Raw genomic sequence first — 25,016 nt, forward strand, 5'->3', positions numbered from 1 at the left:
AGGTGAGCCAGTATAGGCGTAATATGATCAAACTTTCTCATTCTTGTCAAAAGTCTAGCAGCCGCATTTTGTACCAATTGTAATCTTTTAATGCTAGACATAGGGAGACCCGAAAATAATACGTTACAGTAGTCGAGACGAGACGTAACGAACGCATGAATAATGATCTCAGCGTCGCTAGTGGATAAAATAGAACGAATTTTAGCGATATTACGGGGATGAAAGAAGGCCGTTTTAGTAACTCTCTTAATGTGTGACTCAAACGAGAGAGTTGGGTCGAAGATAATACCCAGATTCTTTACTGATTCGCCTTGTGTAATTGTTTGGTTGTCAAATGTTAAGGTGGTATTATTAAATAAATGTCGGTGTTTAGCAGGACCGATAATCAGCATTTCCGTTTTCTTGTTATTTTTTGGAAGAGAATTACCGTAGCTTTCAGTGGTTAAAATCACCCAAGCTAATTACAGCAGTATGTATTTTCATGCCCATTGATCATGTCATGTATTTCCTTCAGAGGCAGCCTCCTTAGCGGAGGGGGACGGTGGGAGGGATGTACGCGAACGACACTCACAATAATCCATTGCAGTTCTCTGGGCAGATAAACTGGCCTTAACTTCAAAGTCAGATATTCCAGCAGGAGATTGAAATCATCTTACTGTCCGTGCATCATGCTTGTTTAACGAGGGCAGCTGTTCCTCTCAGTCGTCGTCAGAGTCTGCAATCCTTCCGGTTCTCCATACACTTGGCCAGCTCTGAAAAGTTTTCAGCCCCGACATCTTTCCTCAGGATGTCCACGTACGTTAGCGTTGCTGAGCCTCGGCAGTTGCCCGTATAGGTCCTCGTTCACGATGTGGATATTCTGGTCCACATTCAGAACCGCTTGTAGCATTCTGGTGTAGCACCCATCTAGGGACTTCTGCAGCTGGCCGCCTTGCAAAACTACAGAATACCCTGCAACGCACCGATCTGCCACGATAGACGCGTGGACGAGACCCAGCAGGCCCCAACCAAGACGGGCATCAGGAAGGGGTGGTCGGCCGGACTCAGAGACCCTGAGACGCCGACACCCGCCGGATAAGCGACCCCAAGAGCGTCCCGAAAATGTTTTAATAAATATATTTATATATATATACACACAGTACAGGCCAAAATTTTGGACACACCTTCTCCTCATTCACTGCGTTTTCTTTATTTTCATGACTATTTACATTGTAGATTGTCACTGAAGGCATCAAAACTATAAATGAACACGTGGAGTTATGTACATAACAAAAAAAGGTGAAATAACTAAAAACATGTTTTATATTCTATTTTTTTTTTTTTTCAAAATAGCCCCCCTTTGCTCTGATTACTGCTTTGCACACTCTTGGCATTCTCTCGATGGGCTTCAAGCACACCTGTGAAGTGAAAACCATTTCAGGTGACTACCTCTTGAATCTCATCGAGAGAATGCTAAACGAGTGGCTATTTTGAATAGCAAAGAGTGGCTATTTTGAAGAAACTAGAATATAAAACATGTTTTCAGTTATTTTACCTTTTTTTCGTAAGTACATAACTCCACATGTGTTCATTCAGAGTTTTGATGCCTTCAGTGACAATCTATAGTGTAAATTAGAGATGTCCGATAATATCGGCCTGCCAATATTATCGGCCGATAAATGCTTTAAAATGTATTATCGGAAATTATCGGTATCGGTTATTTTATTATCAGTATCGTTTTTTTTTTGTTTTTTTTTATTAAATCAACATAAAAAACACAAGATACACTTACAATTAGTGCACCAACCCCCCCAAAAAAACCTACCCCATTTACACTCATTCACACTCATTCACACAAAAGGGTTGTTTCTTTCTGTTATTAATATTCTGGTTCCTACATTATATATCAATATATATCAATACAGTCTGCAAGGGATACAGTCCGTAAGAACACATGATTGTGCGTGCTGCTGGTCCACTAATAGTACTAACCTTTAACAGTTAATTTTACTAAATTTTATTAATTACTAGTTTCTAGGTAACTGTTTTTTTATATTGTTTTACTTTTTTTTTTATTCAAGAAAATGTTTTTAATTTATTTATCTTATTTTTATTTTATTTTTATTTTTATTTTTTAAAAGACCTTATCTTCACCATACCTGGTTGTCCAAATTAGGCATAATAATGTGTTTATTCCACGACTGTATATATATATATATCGGTATCGGTATCGGTAATTAAAGAGTTGGACAATATCGGAATATCAAATATCGGCAAAAAGCCACTATCGGACATCCCTAGTGTAAATAGTCATAAAAATAAAGAAACTGCATTGAATGAGAAGGTGTGTCCAAACTTTTGACCTGCACTGTACGTACACACACACACACATATATATATATATGTGTATATATATATATATATATATATATATATATATACATACATATATATGTGTATATATATATATATATATATATATATATATATATATATATATATATATATATATATATATATATACAGTATATATATATATATATATAACCGTAATAATTACATACATACATATATAAACAAATGCCACCGAGGAGCAGCTGATCACTCCCCACCCTCATACAAGTCCGACCGCCACCCGAGGAGGATCATAATAAAAAAGATCAACTAATTGCATAGCAATTAGTTGACTGACAGCTCATACCTCAAAACGCTCATAAATTGAGCTACCACTTTTTTTTTACATTTTGGATCATTCTATGTTTCCAGCTATTTGAATATAAGGAATGGCTTTTACCTTGTTTCAGTATGACTGTGGCACAAGGTCCAAAAGGCATGGTTTGACAAGTTTAGATCAATCGGAAATAGAGATTGGAAGGCTGCCGCTGTCGTCTCACATCAGTGACCTGTGACCACACATTCAAAAGGTCCACCCTGAATAATGGAAGCTGTTATAAGGAGGGATTTACTACTTATACAGTGTCTGTTCCATTTTCAGATGATAGATGGTATGGTCAGGTGTAGGGATGGGTATTGTTTACATTTCAACAGATACTAGTACCAAGTCAGTACCGGAGCTTAAACAATGCATAAACCGGTACATGAAAAATCGAAGACTTGCACATTTTTTGTAACAAAAAAATACCTTTTTATACTTATGGAATGTGATAACATTCAATTTGAACAGACTAATAATTCAAATACTTTAATACTAATACTAAATTGAATAATAACCAATACATTTAAAAATACGAAATACATTTACAACAAATTGTCATAATTATTGCAGCAACACAGAACATACAAAACATGCAAAAAAAAACTTTTGTCATGTATTATTGATGCTCATACAGTAATTCCAGGGGTTTGTTAACGCAACCTTGCTCGCTCATTGGTGCATTGTGAGGAAGTGCTTTGTTGTTGTGGCTACTCGCTAGCAGTGTTATGAGGATTGCTTATTGCTAAGGCTGGAAGTGTGCTGCTGTTCTTAAGGGGCGCTTGACGGCTGCTAAGTTTTTGAGTGGAGACGATTCAAAGCTATTTTAAAATTAAAAAAGAGTGCTTCTCAATGGCTGTCGTCTTGTATGTAAATTGAGCTTGCATCGGTGGTATCAGAATCAGAAATACTTTTATTAATCGTCCAGAACAACACACGTATATGAGATGTGTTGCGGGTGTATAGGTTGTCCTGGCTATCATTAGCTTCGTAGATTGTTCACTGACTTAGCGAGTGTTTGAAGTGGCCTTTTCGACATTATGTTCAGTAGGGGTCAGTTAAGTGTTTTGGGTATGAATAACTAGACCAATTATGCTTCTCCTCGCGATGGCCGCATTTCAGTCAAATTTATGTCAATTTCTGTAATTTTCCGCATTAAACAGTAGTTTCCGTTTTTATTGGCGAATTTTGTGATTCTGTCATTTTAACAAGAAACCTAAATGGGTACACTTAACGCTACACATACAATAGCGGGTGTGGCATTGTCGCAAGCAGAGTTGGGCATTGATGGGAACCGGTACGAACATTCAAATTTCTTCATCTTTAATCCTAGTTTCGATGCCCGACCCGAATAAATATCCACCGAATATGCACCAAACAACGAAGGAGAAGTAGCTGCCACCACTTTTTTAAAACAGGACCTTCTTTGTCTAGTTCAGTGGTTCTTAACCTTGTTGGAGGTACCGAACCCCACCAGTTTCATATGCGCATTCACCAAACCCAATTCTAGACAAAGTTATATGTTTTTTTTACTGGTGCACAAAATGAACCGTGCATGAACATCACCTTGTTCAAAGAACAAAACCAACACAGTGGATGAACTCACAACAAATTACACACCTGTAAATCAGATGGAAAATTAGAGGGAACTTTGTTTGTGTCATGTCTGTGTGATCATGTTTTGTTTTAGTAATGTTCGGTTTAAATTTTGGACTTTTTGTGCACTTTTGTTTTGTTTTGTCACCATAGCAACCATTAGTTTCACGTCACGCACCTGTTCCACGTTTGGACTCATTGTGCACTCTTGTCACCATAGCAACCATTAGTTTTCACCTGTCACGTCACGCACCTGTTTCACGTTTCGAGTCACGCACCTGCTTTCACTAATCATGTCCATAGTATTTAAGTTCATTCATTTTCTGTTGTTCGTTCTGACGACATCACCACATTTATGCTCCTGCACACTCTCCACACCCTGATGACCCTTGCTACTCTTTTTTTCATGCCGGTTCCATGCCAAGTAAGTTTTTGTTTGTTAAGCCACAGTTAGTGTTTTGTTTAATTGTTCATAGTTTCTGCCAATGTGCAAGTTTTGTGTTAAAAGTCTAGTTTTATTCTCCGCCACTGTGCGCGCTTTTTGTTTATTCCTTTTTTGATAGTTTAAAATAAATCATGTACCCACCTTCAAGCCTTGACCAGTCCAGTTCATTTGCACCACGGGAGAACAAACCAAGCCAAAGTCCAAGTTTTGACAGATGTCGTCAGCAAAAAAGTTTTCCCGCAGATGACATCACGCCGCCGCCTTGTCATGACGTCACCCCACCCACTGGTGATGACGTCAGAGACCAAGATTTTTTTTTTTTTTCTGTTCGGCCACCACCAAAGGACTTTTTTGCCAGAATCAGACACTTTCAGAACATTTTTTCACAGAACCGCTCACTGGGACAGTCCTTGCCCCCCAAGACTCAAGCCCCGCCCCCGTCACAAAATGTTTCTTTTTTTCCGCCCACACAACACCAAGTGGGGGAAAAAGAAATATTTTTTGGACAGTTTAGTGGGGAGGATTCTGCCCCCCTCCTGACCTCCCTCCACCCACCCCTAAAAACGGTTCCAGACCGCGGGGAGCGCGTCTGGTATCCGCTCCTTGAGGGGGGGGCTAGGGCTGGGAACTGTACAGGTGGGGTGACTCAGCTTCGCCATGCCAAGCCGCAACCCCCAGCTAGACCACCTCCACCTGCACCAGTAGCTCCACGACGCCAAGCTCCGGTACCAGCTCCACGACGCCAAGCTCCGGTACCAGCTCCACGACGCCAAGCTCCGGTACCAGCTCCACGACGCCAAGCTCCGGTACCAGCTCCACGACGCCAAGCTCCGGTACCAGCTCCACGACGCCAAGCTCCGGTACCAGCTCCACGACGCCAAACTCCGGTACCAGCTCCACGACGCCAAGCTCCGGTATCAGCTCCACGACGCCAAGCTCCGGTACCAGCTCAACAAGTCCAAGACCAAGACCCTCCACGCCAAGACCCTCCACGCCAAGTGCCGCCAGTCGCAGCTCCACGACGCCAAGTGCCACCAGTCGCAGCTCCACGACGCCAAGTGCCGCCAGTCGCAGCTCCACGACGCCAAGGGCCGCCAGTCGCAGCTCCACGACGCCAAGTGCCGCCAGTCGCAGCTTCACGACGCCAAGTGCCGCCAGTCGCAGCTTCACGACGCCAAGTGCCGCCAGTCGCAGCTTCACGACGCCAAGTGCCGCCAGTCGCAGCTTCACGACGCCAAGTGCCGCCAGTCGCAGCTTCACGACGCCAAGACCCGCCATGCCAAGACCAAGACCAAGATCCGCCATGCCAAGACCAAGACCAAGACCCGCCATGCCAAGACCAAGACCCGCCATGCCAAGACCAAGACCCGCCATGCCAAGACCAATCCAAGACCCGCCATGCCAAGACCAAGACCCACCATGCCAAGACCTAGACCAAGACCAAGACCCGCCATGCCAAGACCTAGACCAAGACCAAGACCCGCCATGCCAAGACCAAGACCCGCCATGCCAAGACCAAGACCCGCCATGCCAAGACCAAGACTCGCCATGCCAAGACCAAGACCCGCCATGCCAAGACCAAGACCTGCCATGCCAAGACCAAGACCCACGCCAAGACCAAGACCTATACCAAGACCCACGCCGAGCTTCGCCGCCTGACGCGCCACGCCGAGCTTCGCCGCCTGACGCGCCACGCCGAGCTTCGCCGCCTGACTCACCACGCCAAGCCACGCCTGCCACGATGACGACGCGCCTGCCTCCTCGTCGGCCACGGATATGGCCGCTACCTGGTCGCCCGCCACGCCAAGTGCGCCCACCTCCCAGTCGGCCACGAATGTGGCCATTCCCTGGGCGCCCGCCTCGCCTGCTGCAGCGGCGTTCCACTCGCCGCCGCCACCTAACTCTGCCCCGGTGGATACGGGGACACGTGGCCTGGCGACCCACCGCCATGTCCCCCTCCCGCCCTCCCATGACTCTTGTTGATATTTTCTGTTTTTGGACATCTGGGATCTGTCCGTAAGGGGGGGATTCTGTCATGTCTGTGTGATCATGTTTTGTTTTAGTAATGTTCGGTTTAAATTTTGGACTTTTTGTGCACTTTTGTTTTGTTTTGTCACCATAGCAACCATTAGTTTCACGTCACGCACCTGTTCCACGTTTGGACTCATTGTGCACTCTTGTCACCATAGCAACCATTAGTTTTCACCTGTCACGTCACGCACCTGTTTCACGTTTCGAGTCACGCACCTGCTTTCACTAATCATGTCCATAGTATTTAAGTTCATTCATTTTCTGTTGTTCGTTCTGACGACATCACCACATTTATGCTCCTGCACACTCTCCACACCCTGATGACCCTTGCTACTCTTTTTTTCATGCCGGTTCCATGCCAAGTAAGTTTTTGTTTGTTAAGCCACAGTTAGTGTTTTGTTTAATTGTTCATAGTTTCTGCCAATGTGCAAGTTTTGTGTTAAAAGTCTAGTTTTATTCTCCGCCACTGTGCGCGCTTTTTGTTTATTCCTTTTTTGATAGTTTAAAATAAATCATGTACCCACCTTCAAGCCTTGACCAGTCCAGTTCATTTGCACCACGGGAGAACAAACCAAGCCAAAGTCCAAGTTTTGACAGTTTGCGGGTATGCATAGTACGCCGAAAGGGAGAAGTTTTTATTTACACGATGAGTCGGGTGTGTCTCGACCTCCACGGCGGAAGCTCCGCCGAACCCCTGAGGCCGACTCACCGAACCTTCACGTATTGCATCCTGTTGGTTAAGTAGCTTCTAACCAAGTTCAAGACCAAACCCTCTGATTCCATACCCTTCTAATTTTTTTATTACGATGCTATGATTAATTGTGTCAAATGTGCCTGTAATTACATTACATGCTACTTACATCATGTGTATAAAACTATAATGGAGGGGTTAGGATGTTTTTAGGGGCGCTATAGACAGAATTGAACGGCTCCCATAGGCTCCACTGTAAGCAGACTTTTGATCGAATTGATTTAATATTTAGAATGCATTACAAAAATCCATCGGTCGTCATGTCTTTCATAATGTTTGTGAACGATAGGCAAAATACCAGAAAAAAAGTGCAATTCCCCCTCTAAGCAGAATTTAAAAGCAAAATCAGATCTAGAAAAAGCATATCAATTCCCATCACTCGTTGTGCCAAAACACAACAGTCCTCTTCCGCATTTCTCAAATTTTCCACTACCTTGATTTCCATTTCTGTGTCCATCACCCTGTGCCCGCACCCCTTGTTGAGCCTGGTCACAGCTTTAGCTCACGCGCTCCGTCTCCGCCCGCACGCCTCCTTCATGCCTCAGGGTGCAGCAGCCATTGTGTTGCCATAATAAGGTTTATGGAATTACAGATCTCTGAAATTGGATTTTCTCACTCCACCAAAGCGGTGTGACTACAGGTTTAACACCCGATGCAGCAGGGGTACAAGTGACCTGCAACTGAACTGTTTTTTTCAATGCAACTGCATGCTGAAGATAGGTGAGAGAACAATATATCTCCACAGTATCTGTCAATTAAATCAAATTACAGCCAGACAGATCATCTTATTCTCTAGTCAACCTGTCTCATTAACAAAAACGCTTCGTCTCCGCCCTTACAGCTTTGACTCCATTTGATCTAATTCCGACCGTGTGGTTTTTGTGCTCTACTTTGCCTGACTCTCATACCGAAGTAGTTCAAATCGCTTTTATCCCTCACATTTGGTTGCCGGTGAAGAGACTTGTTCTCAGTGTTGTGTAGGAAATACTTCACGATTAAATTTAATGAACAGTGAGATTTCTTCGCTATTCGCAGGTCCTATCAACTACATCCCCAGAAATACCATCAGCATAGTTCAAAAAGTATTGATTAAGTAGCCTGGAAGTGTAGCAGGGAAGTGATGCAGAAAATGGGGGGAAGAAGGTGAAACAGGCGGCCTTGCAAGAACAACATTAAGGTGCTGGCAGGGACTTGGTATTCATTAGGAATATTCTATAGTGGCGGCTTAGTGAACTCTTAATTGGAGAAGAGACAGGACTAGGGATGAGGGATCAATAAGAGCAGTCCAGGGGTTCCAGCTCACTGAAATCAATCTGCCTCCCACCAGATGAGAAGGCAGACAATCAAAGAAAAGACAATCTCGGGTTCCTGCACCTTTTATCCCCCCCAATTTCATCTGTATCAGCCTGGACAGACAGGAAGTAGTCCCGGGGGAATAAAGTCAGTAGCTTGTCTCTGTTAATGAATAAACTTTCTCATTTTTGCGGTAATAGTGTAACCCTGTACGGTGCAAAATTGTCTCTCATAAAACGGTGATTGATTAATACGCGGGGGCATATACGCATCAGGAGAAATATTACATGAAATGCTCTGCTACTAAAAATAGTCACGTTCTATTCATTTTCTTCTCGGGTGTAATAGCCTGCACCTCTCTACGTCTCTGACTTTTTGATGTATCATGCTCTTATTCACATCAAGGACAAGGCCAGGTGTCGCATTTTCTCTCAGTTGTCATGCTTGTCACATGACGACGTCGCCCACAGCCTGTTCCAATCCGCTTCTCTCTTCCACCCCCTCTCTTCTTCCTATTTATATTGAATCTGTCACTCCTTTTATTTTCACGAGGCAAACGGAACATATATCTCTTCTGCAGACCTCTGCATTAGCTGGGCGTCACAAGCTAATGCAGACGCCACATAATCCTGTCAAAATAAATGATGTCTGCAGTGTTGCACAATTATATTTTCTGGTTCTTGTGTCCTTGGCTTAGTCGTGTAATCCAGAATTAAGACCTGCAGAAAAAAATCTATTGGATGTCAAAGTTGGGGTTGGGCATCGTTGGAATTCGGACGATTGCGGTTCCTAGTTTTGATTTTGGTTACCGATAATTATTTTAAAAAGGCAAATGTACTATTGTCACAGGGTTATTTTCAACCAGTATACACATATCAACCTTGTGAATTTGAATATACACCTTATGAAGTTTCTTTCCGGAGTACACTTCCACAAAAACGTTCACTTTATTTTGAAAACCTCATAAAAAAACATTTACACAAATTATGTTGTTTGTGTTAGATATAAATATTTTCCGATCAGGGTATTATGCAGTGAATTTTAACATCCATTAGTAAAATTGTCCGATACCGATTAACTGTAATTTTGTTTAAGTTGGTGTTATTGACAGTGTAATAAAATCAACATATTTAGGCTAGTTCCTTATTGTCTTTTGTTACATACAATTATTTGATCAAGATAAAGTCAACAGTACACAATAACTAAACAAAAACAAAAACTACCATACATTGAAATCATTTGGTTGTATTTTTGGGGTCCAGGGTTTTTATTATATCGATCTAATTATTCTAGTACCACTCATAGACTTTTGTCTGTTTTTCCGTTTCTGTTAACTAGGGATTTTAATTTTTGCTATATGAATTATTAGATGAAAATCAAAAAATCCATCTATTGGTCTTCAAAATTATAAAAGACACTTTGTTTTTTGAGTTTTTTTAAATTTATTTTTATTTTAAAATTAACTTAAAATAAACCAATTGTTGTTTTTCAATTTCCCTTGATTAAAAGAAAAATCCATTGACCAAAACATACACTGACCCACAGTTATTCTATTATCCTCTCTATAACTCCTATTTGTCTACTTGTTTATTTCCTGCTAATAATTGCTTACTTTCTGCTGTAACGAGCCTCCATACAGACTTTTTAAACTTTACTCAGCCCTTTTTTCTCCTGTCGTTTTTAAGCTAATTTAGTGGTTAGCTTAGCTATTAGCTTGCCTGTTCCTGCTTGCTCCTCCTCTGTGTGTAACATGTTCAGCCTCATCCTCCTGTCTTCCAGTGATAGTACTTCTTAAGAAATGCAGTTTTTTTGCCGATTGACTTACAGGAGTGGATCCACGCGGTGAATGGAGGTACACAGTTAGCTGCTTAGCTACCTCTGTGGTAGTTAATTCTTCCAGTTGGCAGACTGAGCATCAAAAATAGGAATCAACTCTTAAAAATTTGGACGATCCTGTGAGAATCAGAATGTATCATCGATGCCTGATGCCCAACCTTAGTCATAGTTCCAGGTTGCCAGACTGACGGGAATTAAGGACAAAGAGCAGTTGGGATCAGAGGCATGCCTTGGCAGCAACATATATGTGAACTTACTTGCTTCTCAGGCATATTTTTAGCCTTGCTACACATACCACATGGGTTCGTGTGTGTGTGTGTGTGTGTGTGTGGCCATACAGTACATTGTGCCAAACCTTGCAGCAGAATAGCACTCAAAGAGAGGGGGTTTTTGCAGCTATCAAAGTACTGTAGGAGTATGCTCAGTGTGCATGTTACACACTGACACCTGTCCGGTCAGAACATGGATCAGACAGCCTCCCCACTGTCAACATAGTTTCAATTGGAGCTCACACGTTCACCACCCCAGGCAACTGGAGATGTGAAGACAAGAGGAAAGCTTGATAGAAAGAGCTGGATGAAAACAAACTTTGTGTTTTTATTGCTTCCTCTGACACCTAGTCCAAAACAATAAACGGGAATGCCTGATAGCAATGGCGCACACCCACTTAGCATATAACAAAACGTTCAGATATTTGTGTTGTAGACTCTTTTATACTGCCTATTACTGGGAATTTTGTGCCAACAAATTTCCCAACTCCAAAGGTAGTATAAGACTATGTTCCCATGAACACGGAAAGCACATTTAAATTATAGCATAAACTCTCAGTGCAATGCTTTTAACTCAAATGTATCGCGATTAGCAGAAAGTTATTTCGTTATATCCAGCACTAGGGGTGTCCTGATAGAACTTTTTCACTTCCGATATGATACTAATTGGAGATGTCCGATAATGGCTTTTTTGCCGATATCCGACTCCTAATTACTGATTCCGATATCAACCAATACCGATATATACAGTCGTGGAATTAACACATTATTATGCCTAATTTTGTTGTGATGCCCCGCTGGATGCATTAAACAATGTAACAAGGTTTTCCAAAATAAATCAACTCAAGTTATGGAAAAAAATGCCAACATGGCACTGCCATATTTATTATTGAAGTCACAAAGTGCATTATTTTTTTTAACATGCCTCAAAACAGCAGCTTGGATGTTGGGACATGCTCTCCGTGAGAGAGCATGAGGAGGTTGAGGTGGGCGGGGTTGGGGGGGTAGGGGGTAGGGGGTAGCGGGGGGTGTATATTGTAGCGTCCCGGAAGAGTTAATGCTGCAAGGGGTTCTGGGTATTTGTTTTGTTGTGTTTATGTTGTGTTACGGTGTGGCTGTTCTCCCGAAATGTGTTTGTCATTCTTGTTTGGTGTGGGTTTACAGTGTGGCGCATATTTGTAAAAGTGTTAAAGTTGTTTATACGGCCACCCTCAGTGTGACCTGTATGGCTGTATGAGTGTGTGTAAAGCCGTAGGTATTCTGTGATTGGCCCGGCACGCAAAGGCAGTGCCTTTAAGGTTTATTGGCGCTCTGCACTTCTCCCTACGTCCGTGTACCACTCCCTACAGCGGCGTTTTAAAAAGTCATAAATCTTACTTTTTGAAACCGATACCGATAATTTCCGATATTACATTATAAAGCATTTATCGGCCGATAATATCGGCGGCCCGATATTATCGGACATCTCTAATTCCATCCCGTCCATTTTCTACCGCTTGTCCCTTTTGAGGTCGCGGGGGGTGCTGGAGCCTATCTCAGCTGCATTCCGGCGGAAGGCAGTGTACACCCTGGACAAGTCGCCACCTTATCGCAGGGCCAACACAGATAGACAAATTGACAAATGAATATATTTTGACTGCAATATGGTTCAATTAAGGACACGGCGTGGCGCGATTGGGAGAGTGGCTGTGCCAGCAACTTGAGGGTTCCTGGTTCAATCCCCACCTTCTACCAACCTCGTCACGTCCGTTGTGTCCTTGAGCAAGACACTTCACCCTTGCTCCTGATGGGTGGTGGTTAGGGCCTTGCATGGCAGCTCCCGCCATCTGTGTGTGAATGGGTGAATTTGGAAATAGTGTCAAAGCGCTATACAAGTATAACCCATTTACCATTTAATTATGTATGTCTAGCTTGTGTGCTGAGCTGCTGTGTAGCTGCTAGCTCCGTGGTTACCTTTTCTAAATGACTTGACTAAAATAAAAGTAAATATATCCTTTACACACTGATGACGCTTTTTGATGCAGTACCGCCTGAGCTATCAAAGGTCACGGGCATTCAATGTTATGTGCAGTGATTTCTCCAGATTCTCTGAATCTTTTGATGATATTACGGACCGTAGATGGTGAAATCCCTAAATTCCTTGCAATAGCTCGTTGAGAAATGTTGTTATTAAACTGTTCGACAAAATGCTCACGCATTTGTGCTCAAATTGTGGACCCTCGCCCCATCCTTGTTTGTGAATGACTGAGCTTTTAATTGAAGCTGCTTTTATACCCAATCATGGCACCCACCTGTTCCCAATTAGCCTGTTCACCTGTGGGATGTTCCAAATAAGTGTTTGATGACTTTCTCAGTCTTTTTTGCCACTTGTGCCAGTGTTTTTTAAACATGTTGCAGGCATCAAATTCCAAATGAGCTTATATTTGCAAAAAATAAAGTTTTCCAGTTCGAACGTTAAGTATCTTGTCTTTGCAGTCTATTAAATTGAAAATAAGTCTGAAAGTATTTGCAAATCATTGTATTCTCTTTTGATTTACAATTTACACAGTGTGCCAACTTCACTGGTTTTGGGGTTTATACTGTATATCATGTGTATGCATTAGGGTTGTACGGTATACCGGTATTAGTATAGTACCGTGATACTAATGAATCATATTCGGTACTATACCGCCTCTAAAAAGTACCGAAAAGTATCGAAATACATTTTGGTGAAAAGTTTCGAAGTACATTTTGGTACCTAGTATGTATGTGTATATACAGTATGTATATACATCTATATATGTGTATGTATGTATGTATATATTCTTATGTTTGTATATATGTGTGTACATGGGTAGATGTGTTTATATGTATATATTTGTGTATGTATATGCATTATGTATGTATGTGTGTGTGTGTGTATATATGTGTATAAATGTATGTATGTATGTTTGTATATATATTTGTATATGTATGTATGTTTGTATATATATTTGTGTATGTATGTACATGTGTGTGTATATATATTTGTGTATTTATGTATGTTCATGTGTGTGTATATATATTTGTGTATATATGTATGTATGTTTGTATATATATTTGTGTATGTATTTATGTTTGTATATATATATTTGTGTATATATATATGTATGTACATTTGTGTGTATGTATATTTGTGTATGTACTGTATGTATATATACTGTATGTATATTATATGTATGTATTTATTTATTTATCCTGGACTTTGTATTTGCTTCACAGAGGGTGGACTCCAAAGCAGAGGACGTCTGGTTCCTTTTAGTAGAAAGTCAGGTAAGGTTCTTTCTTTACCTGATAGACCAAGAAGTATGCAGTGGTTGTTATTATACACTAATAATAAGTATACTGTATGCAGTTTTATTATTTGTAATAGTTTCCCATTTGGCTGTCATGGTTGGAAAGTAGTACTCAAAGGTGAAACCTGATGCCAGTTGGCATCCAATTCAACATCATAATTAGAGATGTCCGATAATATCAGCCTGCCGATATTATCGGCCGATAAATACGTTAAAATGTAATATCGGAAATTATCGGTATTGTTTTTTAAATGATCGGTATCAGTTTTTGTTGTTGTTGTTTTTTTGTTTTTATTTTTTTTATTAAATCAACATAAAAAACACAAGATACACTTACAATTAGTGCACCAACCAAAAAAACCTCCCTCTCCCATTTACACTCATTCACACAAAAGGGTTGTTTCTTTCTGTTATTAATATTCTGGTTCGTACATTATATATCAATATATATCAATACAGTCTGCAAGGGATACAGTCCGTAAGCACACATGATTGTGCGTGCTGCTGGTCCACTAATAGTACTAACCTTTAACAGTTAATTGTACTCATTTTCATTCATTACTAGTTTCTATGTAACTGTTTTTATATTGTTTTACTTTATTTTTTATTCAAGAAAATGTTTTTAATTTATTTATCTTATTTTATTTTATTAATTTTTTTTAAAAGTACCTAATCTTCACCATACCTGGTTGTCCAAATTAGGCACAATAATTTGTTAATTCCACGACTATATATCGGTTGATATCGGTATCGGTTGATATCGGTATCGGTAATCAAAGAGTTGGACAATATCGGGATATCGGATATCGGCAAAAAGCCATTATCGGACATCCCTAATCATAATCATCGTCATAAAACATGTAACTACACTGGCACAACACCACAACATAGCAGTCACTCAAGTGTAAAAAATTGTAATCTAATGTGATATTGATATTTTACAGCAACAAAAAAACTCTAAAAATTTGCCCTAGTGTGTGAATGTTGTCTATCTGTGTTGGCCCTGTGATGAGATGGCGACTTGTCCAGCGTGTACCCCGCCTTCCGCCCGAGTGCAGCTGAGATAGGCTCCAGCACCCCCTGCAATCCCAAGAGGGACAAGCGGTAGAAAATAGATGGATGGATGGAAAATACTCTTTACAGTCTTGTATGAACAATAAGAAATGCTGGTTTGTCAAGCATCTCATTTGTTTAAAGTTTTAATTGTCACTATAATTTTCCACTCCTGTTGTCCCTTGTTTATCGTTGTTAATTGGTTAAGGACATTGCTGTCATAAATTAATGTCCAAGAGGTGGAATCAATAATTATAATTCAAATAGTTTTACAGCTAAAGCATTAAAAAACTGTTTACAACCTTCAACATGATGAGAGCCCCATAGACATGAAATAACACCTTTTAGTCACCTTTAGATTTGCTTTAATCCTACAAAGTAACACTGGCTGAGGCTGAGTCAATGAGTAGCCAAGATACTCTTGATTGGTTTGGTCTCCTCTAGTGGCCAGTACTACTGTAGTATTGATATTTTTACTTTAGTGATGCTTATGCTTGAAAATGCTTATTTTAGGACCAACATTTTTTCAAATACACTTTGAAAACTTTTTACATTTTCCAAAAACCATTTGTCATGTGATGAACCCACAATATTAGAAGTGGGATTTGACAAGGGACTACTGTAAATAAAATTACCTCAAAACGCAGATTAGTGGAGCATATTTGTCAACATTTGCATTTGAGTATAAGGGAAATTACCTGGAAAATAAGCAAAACCCCAAAGTACCAAAATCTTCTTTGTCATCTTTATGTCCATCCATCTTTGTCACCCCGTCTATTCCATTAAATCATGTGACATACGACTTGCTTGACTGTCTGTCACCTACAGTGACGCAGACCTGTTTTATTGCCTTGCCTTTTTTCAAAAGCCTAGGTTTAAGGGCTGGTGCATGTCAGCTGTGCTGTACTGGAAATAAATATATATATTTTTTTTTTAATTAAAAGAGAAGGGCAGGGAACGTGCTCGGAAAGAACGGAAATTACAGGAGTTTACCAGGTAAAATGGTTTATTATTCACGTCTTTTTTTACATTTATACTTGTTAGCCTTGAGGATGTTCCATCGAATATTTTGAAATATGTGTCACAAAAATAGCAGCAAAAAGCCAAAACAAAAGCAAAACAAATATGCAGAACTTGATGAACTAAACTACAAGGAGATAAGGACCAGTCAATTTGAAGCTTTTCTTGATTTTTAAGGTATATTTCTCTCAAGTTCTGCATGTTCTGTGTTTGTTATGGTTCTCCTATGTTTAAAGTTTATTTCTATATCAGGGCTCCTTCCTTTGTTTACGTTCTGTTTGCTAGGTGCGCTGATCATACACACCATTTTTTGTTTGATTAGTGTCCCAACCTCAGATTCTTATCTCATGTGCTATTGGTGTTGTCGTCGTGTTCTTTGATGGACTGAATTGTCTCATCAATAAAATTATACTTTGTTTCTGCTAAACTTCTTTTCAGCAGTGAGTCAATATGTCCTTTGTAATAGTTTGAGTTCTGTTTACCAGCATCGCAGCTGCGTCCTTTCAACAGCCCATTGAGATCATTGTTAGTTTAGCATCGCTTCGACCGCCATCAGCATGACAGTTTTACAGACGTATTTATAAAACGACCATACTATTTAAGTTTATACTGTAGCCGAACATGTTCCCTAATGATGTAATGTCTGAAAAACATTCGTTTTTTCATAATTTTTGCCCATTTATTGTGTTTTGTGTAGGGATGTCCCGATCCAGGTTTTTGCACTTCCGATCCGATACCGATATTGTTTTTGCACTTCCGATCCGATACCGATACTGACCGATACTGGCCTATCCGAGCATGTATTAAAGTTTAAAGTAGCCTACTTAGTTGTCAGAATCATGTTGAAAAGGGTTTTAGTACTCTTGATAACAACTAGCCAGCTGAATTAGGTGAGTTTGAATAATACACAATGGTTGGTAACAAGAAACTGACCTGTTTATTCAAGGATAAACACAAAATAGACAAAATTATACATGACGAGTAGAAATGGCATCATTGAACTAGGGCTGGGCGATATGGCCTTTTTTTAATATTGCGATATTTTAAGGCCATATCACGATACACGATATATAGCTCGATATTTTGCCTTAGCCTTGAATGAACACTTAATGCATATAATCACAGCAGTATGATGATTCTATGTGTCTACATTAAAACATTCTTCTTCATACTGAATTAATATATGCTACTTTTAAACTTTCATGCAGAGAAGGAAATCACAACTAAAAAAATCACTATTTTTTTCATACGGTGTTGATGTGGAAATGTTTGCCTCGGCATTTTGATGGTGTGGACGTGTGGCACCGAATGGAGATAAGCGTCTTGACAGACGTTACAATATTTGTCTGTCGTGTCCTTGTGTCGAAATTTGTTATGCACTTATTTTTTTATTTGATTTTGTGCGTGGCAAAGATTTGCCGTGCGCAGAGGACGCTTGAGCAGTGCGCAATTGCACAGGCGCGCACCTTAGCGGCTGCGCTAGCATCACAGCTAACGTTAGCCATGCTGCTACCTCTCTGCTGGGAGAGGACGTATACGTATGTGACGTATGACGTGACAGTATGTGACGTGTGTAAGAAGGTGCGCTTGCTGTCTGTGAGAGGGAGACGCAGGAAAGAGTGAGAAGAGCCTGTCGTGTAATGCCAGCAGCTAAAAGGAACTGCGTGAGAATCCACAGACCTGTGGATGTGTTGAAGGTGTGCTGGAAAATGCGGAACGGAAATTAGGGAGCAGCAGAAAAGTGGAATGTATTATTTAAATCGGTGCGTTGGAAAACACGGACCGGAGTTTTTTTTTAAAACAGGATCTGGATCGGCATTTTCCCATGCCTTGCCGATACGCGTTTTTTTGGCAAATATCGGCGGCCGATCCGATCCAAATATCGGATCGGGACATCCCTAGTTTTGTGTACTTTTTCAGTTATTGTAAAAATGGCATAGATGTTTTGGCTTCACTGCAATAGGTGATATCACTTTTCTTTCCCCTTGGACTTTTCAACCTATTTTTTTTTTACCTTTTTCATATGAGCTTTAAACATTATCTGGATTATAAACACGTGACTGATGAATACATTTGATTAAACTGAATTGTAATTGTCAATGTAGTCTTTTTGCTATTGCTTGTACCTGTTTATTTGTAGTAAATACACATTTTCAAATAACTTGTAAACTAATAATAATTTGTATCTTAACATCTAATTATATACATATTTGAACTGCATTTTTGATGATTGTGTTTTTAATGTAGACTCACCCAAAGGTATATCTACTTAGCATAAAAAAAAAAAACGTACTGTATTTTCCGGACCATAGGGCGCACCGGATTATAAGGCGCACTGCCGTTGAGCAGGTCGAGTCAGGTTTTTTTTCATACAAAAGGCACACCGGATTATAAAGCGCATTAAAGGAGTCATATTATTATTATTTTTTTTCTAAATTGAAAACACTTCCTTGTGATGTAGATAACATGTAATGGTGTTTCCTTGGTCAAAATGTTGCGTAGTTTATGTTTTACAGATCATCTTCAAGTCGCTTCAGGATGGGCCATTTTGTGGGTGGTCTTATTTACGTGGCTCACCTTCGGCAGCGTCTTTTCTCCGTCATCTTTGTTGTAGCGGTGTAGCGTGCAAGGACGGGGGTGGAAGAAGTGTCAAAAGATGGATCTAACTATTTTAATGACATTCAGACTTCACTTAAATCAATAACGGAGCAGCATCTCCTCATCCGTGGCTCAGTAGTGCAACAACGCCGGAAATGGGTCTCGTGAAAAACCGTCCGACGGGAACTCTCTAATACTTAAAGTTCCGTTGGCGATTTATGTAAAGTCACTACACTGGTAGTTTTTAGCGCTTCCATAGCAAGATATAAGTTAGAACTTATACGCTACTTGAAATGGCAACAGCAGAGGGTGAATGTCCGAAAACAAGAAGATAGTGAAAAAGAAGAAGTGGCACGGACTAGAGTGGCGGAAGTGCGCAAATTTTCAGGACTTATGCAGATCTCAAATACACATCAGCAGGCACAAGAAGGTAAGAAAAGTTGGTTTTGCATAATATTGTGAAACAAAATGCTAGATAATATGTCTGCTAATGGGTTCCACTTTGCGGTCCTTATACACACACCATAGTAACTCTTGTACCTCTGACTACGGTAGCCGTATTGGGCCGACAATCCATCAAGCACTGCGGCTCCAAAGTCACTATAAAACTTTTTGACAGATTTTTGAGTGCCGTGTGTAATGTTCTTTATTTTCAATGGAACATTTAAAGTTTTGGTGTTGTTTACTGGCGTCATATTGCACGTGTCTCTTATGTGTGACTGCCATCTACTGGTCATACTTATCATTACACTATGTACCAAATAAAATTGCTTCGAGGTCGGTAAGCAAAACCAGAATTATTCCGTACATTAGGCGCGCTGTCGATTTTTGAGAAAGGGAAAGGATTTTAAGTGCGCCTTATAGTCCGAAAAATACTAGAGATGTCCGATAATGGCTTTTTTGCCGATATCCGATATTCCGATATTGTCCAACTCTTAATTACCTATTCCGATATCAACCGATACCGATATATATACAGTCGTGGAATTAACACATTATTATGCCTAATTTTGTTGTGATGCCCCGCTGGATGCATTAAACAATGTAACAAGGTTTTCCAAAAATAAATCAACTGAAGTCATGGGAAAAAATGCCAACATGGCACTGCCATATTTGTTATTGAAGTCACAAAGTACATTATTTTTTTTAACATGCCTCAAAACAGCAGCTTGGAATTTGGGACATGCTCTCCCTGAGAGAGCATGGGGAGGTTGAGGTGGGCGGGGTTGGGGGGGTAGCGGGGTAGCGGGGGGTGTATATTGTAGCGTCCCGGAAGAGTTAGTGCTGCAAGGGGTTCTGGGTATTTGTTCTGTTGTGTTTATGTTGTGTTACGGTGCGGATGTTCTCCCGAAATGTGTTTGTCATTCTTGTTTGGTGTGGGTTCACAGTGTGGCGCATATTTGTAACAGTGTTAAAGTTGTTTATACGGCCACCCTCAGTGTGACCTGTACGGCTGTTGACCAAATATGCTTTGCATTCACTTGTGTGTGTGAAAAGCCGTAGATATTATGTGATTGGGCCGACACGCAAAGGCAGTGCCTTTAAGGTTTATTGGCGCTCTGTACTCCTCCCTACGTCCGTGTACCACTCCGTACAGCGGCGTTTTAAAAAGTCATAAATGTAACTTTTAGAAACCGATACCGATAATTTCCGATATCACATTTTGAGGCATTTATCGGCCGATAATATCGGACTGCCGATATTATCGACCGATAAATGCTTTAAAATCTCAAAAAAATACGGTATATTTGTTTTGCTTTGCTTTGTTTTTTTTTGGGTTTTGAACACGACAAAAGCCCCCTAGACATGTAATAACATCCACATAGTCACCTTTACAAGCCACAAATTTGGAGGTGCAATGTGGCGAGGGACGACTGTATTCCAATACTCACTAGGCTGCAGTCAGTCCTAGCCATTTACAGCTTATACGAATACTGTTAAAGACGAAAATAGGCCCGAAAACAAAATCTTACTTAGACATGTAATCAATTAAGACACCCAAGTCAGATTAGTTGTGTCTACACATCCTATATTGTGTACAGCGTGTATAATTATTTCCTTTGGCGTCACAGCATCTGTTTTGTTTTGTCCTTTTTCTGTACTCTGTTTAATTTGCATGTCTTTGTTCGTACAAGACATTGTGCATGTTTGATCTCTGAAGTGTAATCATACCGACGCTTTTGGAGGGATGTTCGCCAATCTGCTGGTGGTTTATTATTCATCAGCCATAAGCAATCAAGCCGGATACACTCTCTTTCTGCAGCATCATGCACATCTAATGCGATCCAAACATTCTGCCTTTTCAGAGATAATGTCAGTAAAAACTTTAAATTGATGATTTTTTTAAGAACTTTTGTGTTTGTTGTCTTTAAATTGTGCAAGTGTGCATAATAATGTGCTATTTTATGGAGGTTTTAGCGTCCTGTTCCTGTTATGGTTGATTCGTAATGTATGAGTCAAAGCAAACTATACAGCATTCTTTTGTTAACATAAACAAAACATTTTTTTCCATTGTGAATGATGAGTTCATCACATCCAGAGACAACCAAAGCTTCACGCAGCTTCTGAATCATCACCTCAGATTATCTGGCTGACAGTGATTAGCACAAAGAAGAGAGAGAGTGCTGATTGTCAGTTTATTTTTGATGAATCTATAATGGTACAGCTGTGCAGTGGTCCTCTGGCTGTCAAGGCTGTATGCTAATTAGGAAGAGTGAAAAGAAAAATCTCTAGAAGAGGGTTGCATGTGGAAAAAAAAAAAAAAAGAAGAAGCTGAAAAATTAATGAGCAAACCGAAAAAGGGTCGGGATTATAAACCAATATCAGAAAAATAGCCTTCACTTCTCAAGGCTCTGACCTGAAAACCTTTTTTCCCCACGAAGGAACCATCAAACCGGACACATTTCCAGCTTAAAATGAGTATTTGAACTATTAGGATTTTCAAAAATTGCAATTTTTTTAAGAAAATGCATTTTCTTTTGGCAATTGGCTGCATGATTTTGACTATTCAACCCATATAATTTAGAATTGAAGCTTTCATTTGCTGTAACAAAATGATAATAATACAGCTTAGGTAATGTTATACCTTATTGTACCGACAGTTACACTGCATTCTAACCTTGTAGTTAGTTTTTGGACATACAAAAAGTGCCCCATTGGCATTTCTAAATCGTCCAAGACTAGGGATAGGTACCTTTTCACATTTAAACTTATATGGTAACGATTCCCACTACCTTGGAATCAATTCCGCTACTCAACAGTACCAGTTTTTGGTACTTTTGTGTGTGTTCATGTGGTAATAATACATGGTCATTTGTTTAAAAATACCATTCAATTACAAAACCCAAAACCAGTGAAGTTGGCACGTTGTGTAAATGGTAAATAAAAACAGAATACAATGATTTGAGAATCCTTTTCAACCTATATTCAATTGAATACACTGCAGAGACAAGATACTTAACGTTCGAAGCCAAAGCCATTTATCAACAACACCCAGAAACGTTTCGGTGGGCCCAAGCTCATCTACTAAGATGAACTGATGCAAAGTGAAAAAGTGTTCTGTGGTCTGATGAGTCCACATTTCAAATTGTTTTTGGAAATTGTGGACGTCGTGTCCTCCGGACCAAAGATGAAAAGAACCATCCGGACTGTTGTAGGCGCAAAGTTCAAAAGCCAGCATTTGTGATGGTATGGGCGTGTATTAAGTGCCCAATGCATGGTTAACTTACACATCTGTAAAGGCACCATTAATGCTGAAAGGTACATACAGGTTTTGGAGCAACATATGTTGCCATCCAAGCAAGGTCTTTTTCATGGACGCCCCTGCTTATTTCAGCAAGACAATGCCAAGCCACATTCTGCACGTTACAACAGCGTGGCTTCATAGTAAAAGAGTGCGTGTACTAGACTGGCCTGCCTGTAGTCCAGACTTGTCTCCCATTGAAAATGTGTGGCGGAATATGAAGCCTAAAATACCACAACAGAGACCCCCGGACTGTTGAACAACTTAAGCTGTACATCAAGCAAGAATGGGAAAGAATTCCACCTGAAAAGCTTAAAAAATTGGTCTTCTCAGTTCCCAAACGTTTACTGAGTGTTGTTAAAAGGAAAGGCCATGTAACACAGTGGTAAAATTGCCCCTGTGACAACTTTTTTGCAATATGTTGTTGCCATTAAATTCTAAGTTAATGATTCTTTGCAAACAAATATTAAGTTTCTCAGTTCGAACATGAAATATTTTTGTCTTTGCAGTCTATTCAATTGAATATAGGTTAAAAAGGATTTGCAAATCATTGTATTCTGTTTTTATTTACCATTTACACAACGTGCCAACTTCATTGGTTTTGTATTAATTTCAGTGTTTCCTCTGTGTTGACATAAAGTAGTTAGGAAGTACAGTAGGTTGTGATGTATTTTTTCCTCATTTCTTTGAGAATCCAGCATGTGACTGAAGCATTAAAGGTGCCGTTTGCAACACTCACACAGATGTTAACTTTCCAATGTATTTTACACTGTTTACCCTGCCCTCTTTACCGCTTCTAGAACATAATGACGTAACTATAACACGTGCATGCACATTAGCTTTGAGTGTTGTTAACTAGTGATATGGATAGCTAGCGTTTGCTGTCCATCCATCCATCCAATTATAACAACAACATGACCGCAAATTAGAGATGTCCGATAATATCGGACTGCCGATATTATCGGCCGATAAATGCTTTATAATCGGAAATTATCGGTATCGGTTTCAAAAAGTAAAATTTATGACTTTTTAAAACGCCGCTTTACGGAGTGGTACACGGACGTAGGGAGAAGTACAGAGCAGTTGCGTCTCCCAGTCATACTTTCCAACCCTCCCGATTTTCCCGGGGGACTCCCGAATTTCAGTACCCCTCCCGAAAATCTCCCGGGGCAACCATTCTCCCGAATGTCTCCCGATTTCCACCCAGACAACAATATTGGGGCTGTGCCTTAAAGGCACTGCCTTTGCGTACCGGCCCAATCACATAATATCAACGGCTTTTCACACACACAAGTGAATGCCTTTCATACTTGGTCAACAGCCATACAGGTCACACTGAGGGTGGCCGTATAAACAACTTTAACACTGTTACAAATATGCGCCACACTGTGAACCCACACCAAACAAGAATGACAAACACATTTCGGGAGAACATCCGCACAGTAACACAACATAAACACAACAGAGCAAATACCCAGAACCCCTTGCAGCACTAACTCTTCTGGGACGCTACCCCCCCCCCCCCCCCCACTAACATTTCACCACGCCCAGTGTGTGTGACAATCATTGGTACTTTAACTTTAACTAATTTATCCAGGACTAGCTGCAGCTTCTCAAACAACCACCAAGTAGCATCTGTGAGTAGATAATACTGCATTTTCTCTCTCTTTTGCACTTATCACGTCGAGGAAACACCATTATAAAAGGCTTGTGTTTGCACTTAAACATTCAATTCACACTGACTGTGATGTTACCCATTAAAGTACTTTTTTTTATTATGTCGAGGCTTGTTGTTGTTGGCTAACAGTATTTTAGCTAGCTAGCTATTGTACACCATTTATTTTACCTGTTTTCAAAGCACACAGCACGTCTTCACTTTTGTTCTTAGCTATCAAAGATTAGAATGTGTCAAGCAGTCTTTTGGTATTAAATAAATGTGCCAGTCTTGTATTTTGTTGAGCCCTACAAAGTACACTATATTGCCGAAAGTATTTGGCCACCTGCTTTGACTCACATATGAACTTGAAGTGCCATCCCATTCCTAACCTATAGGGTTCAGTATGATGTCAGTCCACATTTTGCAGCTATTACAGCGTCATCTCTTCTGGGAAGGCTGTCCACAAGGTTACGGAGTGTGTTTATAGGAATTTTCCACCATTCTTCCAAAAGCGCATTGGTGAGGTCACACACTGATGTTGGTCGAGAAGGCCTGGCTCTCAGTCCCCGTTCTAATTCATCCCTAAGGTGTTCTATCAGGTTCAGGTCAGGACTCTGTGCAGGCCAGTCAAGTTCATCCACACCAGACTCTGTCATCCATGTCTTTATGGACCTTGCTTTGTGCACTGGTGCACAGTCATGTTGGAAGAGGAAGGGGCC

General features: G+C 40.4%; 1 protein-coding gene across 4 annotated transcripts in view; it reads left to right on the top strand.

The window, feature by feature from the left end:
* sulf2a (sulfatase 2a) overlaps positions 1–25,016 on the top strand; it is a 184,757-nt gene that overhangs the window by 45,445 nt on the left and 114,296 nt on the right. For all 4 annotated transcript variants that reach the window (XM_061923865.2, XM_061923863.2, XM_061923867.2 and 1 more), the window contains one exon: positions 14,154–14,204. The gene's annotated coding sequence lies outside the window, so the exon portion shown is untranslated. The remainder of the gene's footprint in view (positions 1–14,153; positions 14,205–25,016) is intronic.

This window comes from Nerophis lumbriciformis, linkage group LG28 (genome assembly GCF_033978685.3).
Source record: "Nerophis lumbriciformis linkage group LG28, RoL_Nlum_v2.1, whole genome shotgun sequence".
NCBI lineage: Eukaryota > Metazoa > Chordata > Actinopteri > Syngnathiformes > Syngnathidae > Nerophis > Nerophis lumbriciformis.